Source organism: Saccostrea echinata, unplaced genomic scaffold (genome assembly GCF_033153115.1).
Source record: "Saccostrea echinata isolate AGI-Se365-2 ecotype Australia unplaced genomic scaffold, CSIRO_AGI_Sech_v1 ptg000066l, whole genome shotgun sequence".
NCBI classification, from domain to species: domain Eukaryota; kingdom Metazoa; phylum Mollusca; class Bivalvia; order Ostreida; family Ostreidae; genus Saccostrea; species Saccostrea echinata.
This window is the reverse complement of record NW_026889815.1, coordinates 610053-619066: the sequence shown is the minus strand read 5'-3', so window position 1 is coordinate 619066 and position 9014 is coordinate 610053. Positions and strand designations below refer to the sequence as shown.

General features: G+C 34.0%; 1 pseudogene; it reads left to right on the top strand.

Annotated features, from left to right (window-relative positions):
* Positions 1 to 238: 238 nt before the first annotated feature.
* Positions 239 to 8498, top strand: LOC133176119 (uncharacterized; annotated as a pseudogene).
* The last annotated feature ends 516 nt before the right edge of the window (positions 8499 to 9014 follow it).

Here is a 9014-nt window from a genome sequence, read left to right as displayed (position 1 = left end):
TCCCTTACTTATGCAGCAATATACCCTTGTCACCTGCATACGGAGTTTATAATCTCTCAGTTTACTCGATACGGAAGAGCATGTTCTACGAATGAACAATTTCTAATATGAGGTAAGTTATTGACAAGTTGATGAAGCAAGAATATCAGCAGTCTCGTTTAAAGTTATCATTTCGTAAGTTCTATAGGCTCCGTAAGCCTCGTCACGTGACTTCCGTTAAATCGCGAGAATATTTACTTCCGGGCAGTAAGTTATGGCGTTGTTCATAGCTTACTGGGCAACGTATGTTGAAGGCCACAGAAAGCTAATCAGGAAGAGTGAGGCAGCGGTGGAGAGTGACAGAGTGTTGAAATTTGTTTTTGACAGGGAACTGCGAGTAATTAACTCATCGGTCCAGGCCTCCATGAGAGATACATCCTACAAAGTTCAATTGAGTGCACTACCCACCCTTGTTTATATTTCGATCATGTCACCTTGCAGTTCAGTTGTTTGGTTAATTAGTAGATTTTTTTTTCTTCATGTAATTAATTAACCTCAGCAGAGACCCGTCATACTGTACACTATATTTATTATAGTAAAAGACGAAATGTAGCCAGGTAAACTATTAACCTAAAGTGACTTGAATATTTGTAGATGTATTTTCAGAAATTCAAAAGTTATAAGCGTTTTTCCACATACAGTAGTGCAGCAAACACCCAGGATCCGTTTAGCCTGTTGCTTTCCCAATCATGTAAATATCATAAATGAACAAATGAAAAAAAATCTTTAAGACTTATGCACACACTTCTAGAACATTGCTTTACATGAACATCTGCTTGGTAAACCATTTATAACATTCTCAGTAAAAGGCATTATGTACTCAGAGTAGGAAAATAAGCTATTTGTGGTGCAGTATGTATTAATTATATTATTTTTTTAATTAAAATAAATTATCACTTTGAGCAGATTTTTCTCGAGGAGAGTGACAATGGTAATGTAAAGATACTACTTGTCAGTGCCCAATGGGAGAATCTAAATGTCACCATGTTGCAGTAACCCTACTCTTTGGGTAAGTTTCATTAAAAGTACTTAATGTGAAATCTGTATGGAATCATTACCCAACTGACATCATGTTTTTGATGCTGACCCAAATATTGTTTATAGTATTCTAATATAAAAAATAAAATAATTATTTATTGCATGTACCTTTATGATTTACTTAAAATTTCCTTCAATTTTACCAGACTCTAAATTTACAAACGTTGCATTTAAAGTTATAAGAGAGCAAGCAAAACGGATATCAAATTTAGCTGGCTAAAACACCCAAAATCGGCACCATCCAGGAGAACGGTGACAATGCAGGGACTGTATCCATCAAATCAGCCTAACTACAGGTACTTGCTTCATTTATATTGTTGATATTTGTCAAAGATACAAGTGTTCGAGTTAATTATGTACATTTGCAGGTTAATATTTTTAAGTGATGAAAATGTTTTCAACAACAACAAAAGCTAGTGCTAATTGTAACGGGAACCGTTACAGATGTTCCCCAAACGGCTCCCCAATCCCTTATGATGCCCCATTCCCTACAAGCTTCAATAAATTAGACAATACTTTTGTAATATAGATGGACACTTTATTTTTAAGGGTATTTCATTGGAAAACTACTCCGATATAGCCATATGGGTATTAGCCAATCAAATTTCAGCGCCTGTGCTTGCACATGTTTTCTACATTTTTCACATTAATTTTCTTATAGTGTCTCACAATACATACATTTGTGTTAAATATTAAAGAATCTCATTGAAAAATAAGAGAGATGTTACCCTTTAAGTAATAGCCAATCAGAATTCAGCATACGCACATGCATGGCCTTGCATTCAGTTTTGATAGTATCATAATGTAGGAGCTCTATGTGCCTATCCATGTCGTAAATTTCATCCTGTTTTGTTGAAAACCAAGGGAGTTATAGACATTTAAAGTTTCAACCAATCAGATTGCAGCACACCTGCATGCGCGTGTGTTCAAGAAATTTCCTATATAACATGCTGTAGCACCTTATAATATATACTTATATTCTAAATTTCAAAGTATTTTGTCAAAAAAGAAGGAAATTATTCAGATTTTTGTATCAGCCAATCAGAGAAGAGCGCACGTGCATGCGCGTGAGTTCACGCTAATTTGACCATGTTATCTTGTCTAGACTACTAATATATCTTTATATTTTGAGTTTCAAAGCAAGTCATCAAGAAATATAAAAGTTACGGCTTCATCAAGTATATGTCATTTCATTCATTGCACGCGCGCGCACGTGCATGCATGTGCGCGCAAAATGACCTTCGTTCCGAACACCTACACAACATGCCTATTAACCCTAAAAAGGTTTCATGTCAATCGGATGAGTGGTTCTATGAGAACACTCCCGGACAAAAAAGTACCGGAGAAGAAAGTAGAAAAAAAGAATAATAATAATAATAATAACTAGTTATAATTGTAACGGGGACCGTTACAGATGTTCCCCAAACGCTCCCCAACTCCCTTTTGGTGACTTTTTTCCTGTAAGCTTCATTAAATAAGGCAATGAAGTATATTGGTCATTTTTTGCATTTCACACGCGCGCACGTGCATGCATGTGCAGGATGACCATGTCATCCCGTCTATACTATATATGCATCTTTATATTCTCAGAATCAAAACATTTCATCAAAAAATATATAAGTTCCGGCTAAATCAAGCATTTTGGTCATCTTAGCATTGCGCGCACGCGCACATGCATGCATGTTCATAATGACCATGCCATTTTGTGTACACTTATAATATGTCTGTTAATTCATAGTATCAAAGCTTTTCATCAAAAAATATAAAAGTTACGGCTATATTCAGTATATTGGTCATTTAACACTTTGCACGCGCGCGCATGTGCATGATAGCCAAATCATCTTGTCTACACTTTTAATATATCTATATATTCTTAATATCAAAGCTTTTCATCAAAAAATATAAAAATTACGACTATATTAATTATATTAGTCATTTAACACATTGCACGCGCGCGCACGTGCATGCATATGCATGATGACCATGTCATCTTGTCTACTCTTTCTATATATATATATATATATATATATATATATATATATATATATATATATATATATATATATATATAAATATTTTGAGTATCAAAGCATTTCATCAAAAAGTATAAAAGTTACGATATTATCAAGTAAATTAGTCATTTAACGCTTTGCGCGCACGCGCATGCATGTGCATGTTGACCATGTCATCTTGTTCACACTTTTAATATATCCTTATATTCTGAGTATCAAAGCATTTCACCAAAAAATATAAAAATTACAGCTATATCAAGTATATTGGTCATTTTACCCATTGCACGCGCACGCACGTGCATGCACGTGCGCGCAAAATGACCTTTGTTCCGCAAATCTACATAACATGCCTATTAACCCTAAAAAGGTTTTAACTCAATTGGATGAGCAGTTTCCGAGAACACTCGCGGACAAAAAAGTACCGGAGAAGAAATAAGAAGATAAAAGAATAATAATAATAATAACTAGACTCTTGTTGCCATGGCAACAAAAAGGTCTTCCGTTCCTATATGATACCGTTTACATTGTTTTGTTTTGTTTGTTTGGTTTTTTTTTTTTATTTTTTCCGTAGAGAAACGTGTACAGTCTGTAATAATTAAGTTGTAAAGAATCTAAAATTTGTCCTTTCGGTACTTGCAGTCCATTGATTTTTACTGCAAAAATGAATGTATCTGTTGTCCTTATATATGATATTGTATGCATGTTTTTTTTTCATTAGTAGAAGCATATCTAAACTATTTTTAAATTTAAAAGTTAAATGGGGGGATATCGAGAAAACAACCTGTCACTTCTTATAGTACTTTGATTTTCACTACAAAAATGATAGTATCCACCGTACTTATATATAAACATGACAAATTATAATACATGCAGTGTTTGAACTGAATTTTGCTTTTAGAGAAACATCTATATATAAGTCAAAGTAAATAAGAATAGTAAATATATTTCAGTAATTACGGTACTTTGATTTTTTTTGGCTAATGAAAATAGCTTCCATAGGTAGCTTATTGTACGCATTGATTTTTATGTACAGAAAACACGCCAGTAGTTAGAAAAAGGTGGGTATCTAAAACAGTCCTCTCAGTACTTCAGGTACTTTGATTTTTATTGCAATTAAATGTAGTCTTCATTCTTTATAAATGATACTGTATGTATTGGTTTTTGCATGCAGAGAAACGTAAACATAACCTTCATGTAAGTTTAAGTAAGAAATGCCCTTTCAGTACTTTCAGTACTTTGATTTTTTTTAAGCAAAACGAAAGTAGCTGAAATCTACAAAACGGGTGATCTGATTTCAAAACAAATTATATATTTGGCACTTATGGACCTATCTCTGTTATGTCTAACAATATCTTGAAAAAATATTAAAAAACAAAAAAGTCAAAAATTGACCGAAACACAAATTCACTTCCGGTTTGGACAGGAAGTGCCGGAAACAAACAAAAAACACGTAGAAACAAAGAGAATGTCATGGTCTAATATTCCTGTGAATTTCACATCTTTACATCAAACCGCTTCTGAGAAAAACACCGGACAAAAGTGCATTTTAAAATTTGAAATACGGCCGTAACTTCGGACCGGAAGTGAATTTTTCAAAAAACGGAATTTTATATAAACTTCACATATCAACCTATTATCCAGTGAAAAATTGTTAAAATCTATTGAAACATCTCTTGAGTAATCGCGCTCACAAAATTTGGGAGGAATAATAATAATAATAATAAAAAGAAACAATACAATCACTATAGGTCTTCCGTTGTGAACGGAAGACCTAATAATAATAATAATAACAAGAAACAGAGTAAAAACAATATGTTCCCAAACTCCGTTTGGGGAACATAATAATAAGAAACAGAGTAAAAACAATATGTTCCCAAACTTCGTTTGGGGAACATAATAAAACTCATGTCTGTTTGCATCATAGTCACTGATTAAAGAAACATGAAATTGTTTAAGTTTGCCTGATTTTCCCATAAAACAGAGCACTCAAAAGAGTTGTAGCAGATGAGGATAGATTATTTTTACGAAAACTACTTGGGCAGTTGGGGCGGTTCACATGTTGTTTCCATCTGTCTGAAAATGAAGTTCCTCACTGATTATGAGCTTTCTTATTGATGGTTTTTTCATTGAGTTAATTTATTGTTTGATTAACCTTGCTGTTTTGTTGAACTGGAAACTTTGAAACATGAATATAAAATACAGAATCAAGAAGTTATTTGTTGAAGGGTGAGGAGATGTGAAAGGTTTACGAATGAAATAAAGATGTCCTTTGATCAGAAAAGCTTACTTGAGCCTTTGACTGAGACTACCTAAAAAAATTACAGGGGGGAGGGGGTATCAGTACTTTGAAAATGAACAAAAAAATCCCTAGTTTTCTCTTAACTTATCATTGCATGCTATAAAATCACTAATTATTGTGAGGAAAAAAAGTTTTGGTTTGTGGAAAAAAAGTTTTGGTTTGTAGAAAAAATAATGGCTTGTGGAGGCTTAATTTGAAGAATGAATATTGTTAAAATATTATAATCTTATGTTTCATGGTGGACAAAAATTCATGGATTTCTTCAAGCCATGAACCCAATGAAAATCAACCCCCGTGAAAATGATTTTACAGAAGTTCATCAATAGAATTTTTCAGTTTTTCAAGTCATTATTTCATATGAGCAATATTATACAATTATTTAATGCCTGAGCAGTCAATACACCAGAATATTTTCCCCGAGGTGTAGGGAACAGCTCAGTGTGTTCTATTGCCCAATGGCCTCGGGCAATATAACACACTGAGCTGTTCCTTACACAAAGGGAAAAAAATTTCTTGTCTATTGACTGCTCAGGCATTAGATAATTGTTTTATTACCTAATTCCATTTTTAGTATTTAGTGTTCACAATTGTATATATATTACAGAAGGTGTCCCTACAATTATGCATTAAAATCATTGTAAATTAATACCTAGATGATCTAAATGATAGATTTTAAGAATGATAGTAAAATAAACATAATGCAGTGATCTTTTATCAATTAAAATGAGAAAATTTCTTTCAGAAAAATCAAACAAATAGATGTTTAAGTTGCCGGTCCAATAGATCGCAGTCTATTGACCGGTGGTCCATAATTTCTTATCACATCTGTACATATAAAATAGAATGTAGAGTAGTCTTTTTTTAAAAGCTCTGCACTGGATTCTAAGCAAGGAACCTGAAGTTGAGGCACTACCAGTACCATTGGTTGAAGACCTTCTCATGTGTCAGGAATATCTTCAAGCAGAGGAGCCACTAACATGGCTGAGGCACCAACTTTTGCATCACCTGAAAAAGTGATACAGACAGCCTTCCTCACAACTGGACAGAGGGAAAATGCTGTTTGGGGAGCAATAAGGAATCTTAGGTTTACTGCCTCTAATTTTGGAAAAATCATTGCAGCTGCAAAGCACAATAGGTACATGCATTTATATCTAAAACAACATTTCACTTTAAATTGTATGGTACATTTACATAGGAGGGAAGCAGGGTAAATTGCAATATTTTGATGAATTTTAGAAAAATCAGCTATTTAACAGTTGCATGCTCCCATTAACCACATCAGAAAATTTTTTTCTATTTGTGTCATTTTAAAGTAGTTTAGGAGTAATAGATTTAGGAGTAATAGCTCACAATTACAATATACGAGGGGTGATCAAAAAGTTCGCGAACTAATTGAATTACTTCCTTAAAAGAAATAAAATGAGGTTTCAGTGCTCATTATTTTTTAACGTAGTCCTCTCCGATTATAATGCATATCTGCCATTGTTCTGCCCATGCGCGAATCACGTGATCCAGGCGGTCACGTGACATGCTCCATAGCGTTCTGTTCACAGAAGCTGAAAGATTTTTCCGAGTCATATTTCTTATCATGCAAGTTATTTTTTATAACAAGAACAGTCCATCTGTCAGAAACGGTCAAATCTCGGGAATAGGATGGGTGGATAAGGACATCCCTTCCCAGAATTAGCATGGTGATCATCAAAACCCGAGTCCTCTGTCTCGGAAACGTCGTTTATCCAATGTGGATAAAATATGGACGAACTCTTTTTATCATATCTCATATGTTTAAAGTCTAAAGTAAACGACATTTTAGGGATTTAATAATTATATTATTGTTAAGATATTCAACTATTTTTCTAATTGTAACTCGGCGATCTTTCGTAACAAATTGCTCAACTAAGGACACATCTTTTCCCCGGCTTGCTTTCCTTGGGCAATAGAACAAACAACATTTCTAACCATCTCCCTGACTTCACTAAAACAATCAATCCAATTAATGATTAAACTTCTGGTATTAGTCTTTTGTCTTCAAACACCTTGAACAAATCATCATATTCTACTGCGAAGGAATTTCCAAGATATACGTAAAACTTTACAGCCGCTCGTTGCTTGAGTACGACTGAGTCAACCATTTTTTGTCACAAGTCACCTACATATTGACGTCATATTCACATTGTGACGTCACAAACACGAAGCAAAACATTATATAACACCTGTTATTTATAGGATATATGTGTGACTATATGTGTGCCAAATTTCATTCTCATCTGAATTGTGATTTTGTAAATATAGAGATAGTTCGCGAACTTTTTGATCACCCCTCGTACAGTCAAAACTCGTTATCTTGAGCTAGATGGGACCGAGTAGAAACTTCGAGATATCCGAGGATTCGAGATATCAGGGATAAATACTTAAAGAATAAGTAGTTGGGATTTCCTAATCACTTCGACATATCCATGGTATTCGAGATATCAGTATTCGAGATATCGAAGTTCAACTTAAAAGAAAGATTGATTGATTGATTGTATGTTGTTTAACGTCCCTCTCGAGAATTTTTCACTCATATGGAGACGCCACCACTTGCCGGTGGAGAGCTGAAAATTTTGTCCTATGCTCGGCACTTACGGCCATTGAGCAGTGAGGGATCTTTTTCGTGCCAGCACCTACTGCGACACGGGACCTCGGTTTATACGATCTCATCCGAAGAACTGGTCTCCACGTCCCACAGTGGGATTCGAACCAGCGACCAACTCCTTACTTTGCATTAAAAGAAAGAAAATAAAGAAGAAAAACACATACATGTAAAATCAAATGAACTATACTTTATGGCTTTGTCCCTCAGGTTGACGACTTCTCTGAAGAAAAGGCTACTAAGTGCTTAAAACTTAGAGAAGAGGGAACCTATCCAGTGGGGTATAACACATGAGAGTGTTGCAAAGGCAAAGTATTGCAAAGAAGGAGATCTCTCAGTACTGCCAACAGGTATCTTCATATTGAGAAATTACAGGTTTTGTTTTTCACTGACTCCAAAGCAAATGCTTTTTTCAAGTAGTGATGTACCGATTAATCCATCAAATCGATTATCTAATCGAAATGACCCCCGATTATAGATAATCGATTATAATTTTGATAATCGATTAATGAAAATATTGGTTAAAAGCAAATTATTCCTTTTGATTCATTCTTCTTTGAATTTAACTAAATCCTATATAAAAATGTAAGAAATGAATCCAATGATACAAAATAGATCAAAAATGTATCCTGGAAATCACTCCAGAATTTACTTTTTTATTTTTCATTCAAAAATGAACAAATTTAATACCTGAAATCAGTCGATTATTGATCGATTAAAGTGCACCCGATTATTTAAATAATCGATTATGAAAAAAATTCCGACTTCCCATCACTATTTATAAGTTGGTTTTATATACAGTCTACCTGGTGACATATCACTACCCCCTATATGAAGGATATTACTGCTTTGTCAACTTGAAGTAACTTGCAATGTAATATTTACAATATATTAATAGTGCTTGTTTTTGAAAAGTTGAAGTTGAAACCTGACAATGTTTTCCGAGAGGGGGTCAGTTTCAACAGTTTCCATAGAAATGTGCACTATTTATTAT